The sequence below is a fragment of the Hetaerina americana genome, unplaced genomic scaffold (assembly GCF_022747635.1).
Source record: "Hetaerina americana unplaced genomic scaffold, ioHetAmer1.1.p SCAF_24, whole genome shotgun sequence".
NCBI classification, from domain to species: Eukaryota; Metazoa; Arthropoda; class Insecta; order Odonata; family Calopterygidae; genus Hetaerina; species Hetaerina americana.
The window spans coordinates 7,188,620-7,192,426 of record NW_027286808.1 but is presented as its reverse complement, the minus strand read 5'-3'; the positions used below and the strand labels follow the sequence as shown (position 1 = coordinate 7,192,426).

Below are 3,807 nucleotides of genomic sequence, written 5' to 3'. Positions count from 1 at the left end.
TTCTAGGGAGCGAGCTCGAGCACGTCTGTTCTCGGCAGAGGCCAGGCAGAGAATCAAGGATGGTAAAAAGATCTTTTACGTCAAAAGACACTAGAGTGCACTTTTTGTGAATTGTCATTCCCGAGAGCTTGTTCACCAAGTCCACTGAGTTTAACACACTGTACTTCGCAGAAAATTGAGACAAGTCTCTAAATAACACATTGAGTTTTTTCGCTAGCAGGTGGTTGGGGGAAGACACACTTGAAACAACTGGTCTTATCGGAATGTCTTTCTTATGCACTTTCGGGAGTCCGAAAAATCTCGGAGCGGAAGGATTCATTTGGAAAAGTTGAAAAATTTCTGACCATTTAAACAGTCCCTCACAGGCTTTTAACTCTTTTTTGCACTCTTGTTGGAATTTAGGGGTGGGATCAGAACGAAGGACTTCTAAGTCGTTTGCTTTAATGAAGTCTTCACATTTCTTGACATAACTGCTTTTTTCCATCACCACCACTGCGTTGCCTTTATCGGCTTTTTGTATAATCAGGTCTTTGGCGGCCAAAGTACGTTTTATAGACCTCAAAGCCGCGTTCTCGGAAGAATAAATTACTTCGTTTCTAATTTGAGAGGCCTTAAGTAACTGCTGTTTAACAACGTGTTTGATAGCACTATTTTCTTTCCGGAGGGCGACTTCACAGTCCACAGCTAAGTTTACCAAGTCTTTGTCGGAGACAGGGATGTGAGGAATGTGTTTGAGTCCTTTTTCCAATAATAACACTTCACTGGGTTTAAAGGAATGTCCTGAAAGATTCACAATTCGTGGTCCAAATTGGTGGGAGTCATGGTCGGGAGAAAAGTCCGATTTCCGAGTAGGTTTGTCACGTTGTTGAAGTACCTCGAGTTTCCGGTTGATAGTAGCTCTTTTGAGACAAGAGATCTCACTACATTGTTGTCGCACTTTATCATCGAGACACAACCACTCAATCCAATTGAGCTCGTGGGTTAGTTCCACATGTAATAACAGTAAATATTCGGAAATAGCGTCCCTTTTTACATACCACTCATGCAGTTCCCGTTTTAGCCAGGTTTTCTTGGCTACTTCCTGTGTGACTATATATTCTCTGTCTTCTTTACAAAATGTACCTGATGATGACGTGCCACGTCGAAACCTAGGTCGTCCGTCGAATAAATCTATGTGGAATTACAAAGTTTCTCCTTTCATTATGTTAAGTCGATTCCATGAAGTCACGCCTGAGACAACGAATTATGGCATATAGTAAGTTCGTCAGTAGGAAAATATACTTTGATGTGGCTTCTTTCAAAGGGGCCGATTTTTCCATGAACACTTGTATGTTATTTCATACTTCATTCGTGAAGGTTTTTTAGGTATTTCATCACATTGAAGCAGCAAAAATTCTGTATATGCTGTTGAAAGATTTTATCGTACTTTAAAATTGGAACCTTCACTTAGTTGGTAGCACATATTGAATTATTTTAATTCCCATTAGTGTTTTATGCAGTGGAAAAAACTCTCCAAAGAACATTAAAGATGGAAGATTTGTAGAAACACAAAATATTCGCAGAAAATTACCTCATTGTCATATTTGCTAGTAGAAATATTGCGTATAATTCCACCAGTTTTTAATTGACACTTGAATTGCTCTTACATTCAAAATTTGAGAATATGCAGCCGGTTCATCAATACATTCCTGATTTGAAACATTTATCGAGTTCATGTTTGTATAAAATCATGCATTGGAGTGACTCTTGAGTATATTTTTGTAAGTTTCCACATTATATTTATTGGTATTCTACCGGGAAACTCAGGGTTTGGATGCACAAGGATGGTTTTGGTTATTTTATTAACTCTCCCGGCAGAAAGTACAACCAAGCTTCGGACCCTACTGTAAGCCCCTCTTAAATTCCACATATTTCTTTCATTACCCTCATTCCATCCGACATACCTGTCCTATTCCTTCCACTTACTCGTGTGCCTAACGTTCTCCCCTCTATCACAGCCTTAGGCATTCCATGCCTAATCAAAATGCTCTGAATCCATCTTTTCTGTCTCTTTTGGACTTCTCCCAACAATCCTCTCTCCGCCCCCACCATGCCTTGTAATTCCTCGTTTGTTTTCCTATCAGTCCTCTTCACCTTTTACATACTTCTCTACACCCACATTTCTAAAACCTCCAATCTACGACTATCATCTGGCTTCAATTACTGCTTCCGCGCCGTACAAAAACATGTTCCATATTAAGGTTTTGACGAACCGTTGCGGAACCTACTTACCTATACGTAATACGCACGCGCTAATGTTTGTGATTTGAAAATGCAACAATTCCGACCGTACTATGATGCTTAAATGTAATAAGTAACGAAAGTGAATCCAATATAAGGGGGTGTAGCTCAGTGGTAGAGCGTTCGCTTTGCATGTGAAAGGTCCCGGGTTCGATCCCCGGCACCTCCATGTTTTTAGCATCGCTGAACCATCACCATTGACCATCGCTGGGAAAAGTTTTTCGAGCTGAAAGGAGTTTGTTGGAATATAAATACATTTTTTTCCAAAATATTTGTTTTCATTGTTGGGTCGGGTACTTCTGGGACCACCCTCGTACTTACTCCCTGTCTTACTAAGTCCCTCTCATCAATTCCCTCCTCCTTGTGAAAGCTTCTTTGCCTAATGCAATTCTTCCCTGGATGTCCCTACTACTTTGACAATTTTCGTCCAAGATAGGTGTAAACTGTTCCACCTGCTTTAGTTTATGAACTCCAACTTTAATATTTAACTTAAGTCTTCCTCTTTGCCTGAAACTGCATAACCATTGTTTTATATGCATTTAATTTCATCCCATACCTATCTTACTGGCTTTTCAATGCGCTCAGCAATCATTAAATGAAGAACACAATGCATGTTTTCACTGTTCTTTATTTTCGTACTACTAGTTTATTAATAAGTTAACTTGTGAGGACTGTATTGTCATATACGTAGACCAAACAGGGATCATTAAAAACACGGGTGGAGTAAATATTCATTGTATTCTTCGTTTAATGAACATTAACTTCCAAAAAGTTGAGCCTGAACCAATTGAATGCGCTCAGCGTTGTCCATATTAAAGGAGTTTGTAATATTCCACGGGCTTGTCGAAGACCATGGAACATGTCAAAATCCTTTAATATGGACATCACAGAACTCCACGAAGTGAAGCCTGAAAGCGTAATGTATATTCTATCAGTAATGTTTGCAAACCCTTTGGATGACTGGATAACTAGAGCTTGATCATCAGAAAACCAGAAAGTGATTTTATAAATTCCCAACCAATTTTCATTCCTACCTCCAGTTCTACCTATGCTTCTTTTAGCATTTCCTCCACATGTATATTGACAAGCATAGGTGATAATGGACACCCTTGACTCACCCCTATCTCTAACACTGCCCATCCGGACTCTCCATCCACCACTTGCACTTGAGAATTCTTTAATCTACATCTACATAATTACAGACCAATGATAGAACATTAATATGTTCAGGTTGCGGATAAGCCTCCTATCCCACTGATGTACTCCTATTTTCTGCAATGCTTTCATTAGTTACAACCAGTTCACTCAAGCAAATGCTTTTTCTAAATCTACGATACTGACCGATAAATTCTGATTGTATTCTATGCTCCTCTCTATTAATGACTTCATTACTTCTATGGCATCACGCCTTCCTCTCTCCTTTCTGAACCCAAATTGATTACCCCATAGGAATTCATTTGCCATACTCTCCATCCATTTATTGATGATCCTAAGAACCACTTACTTTGTATACAACATCAAACATTG

The 3,807-nt window shown here is 39.3% G+C and overlaps 1 non-coding gene across 1 annotated transcript; it reads left to right on the top strand.

The window, feature by feature from the left end:
- Window positions 1-2,377: 2,377 nt before the first annotated feature.
- TRNAA-UGC (transfer RNA alanine (anticodon UGC)) lies at window positions 2,378-2,449 on the top strand. The gene has a single exon. It is a non-coding gene; the product is annotated as a tRNA-Ala (tRNA).
- Window positions 2,450-3,807: the final 1,358 nt, after the last annotated feature.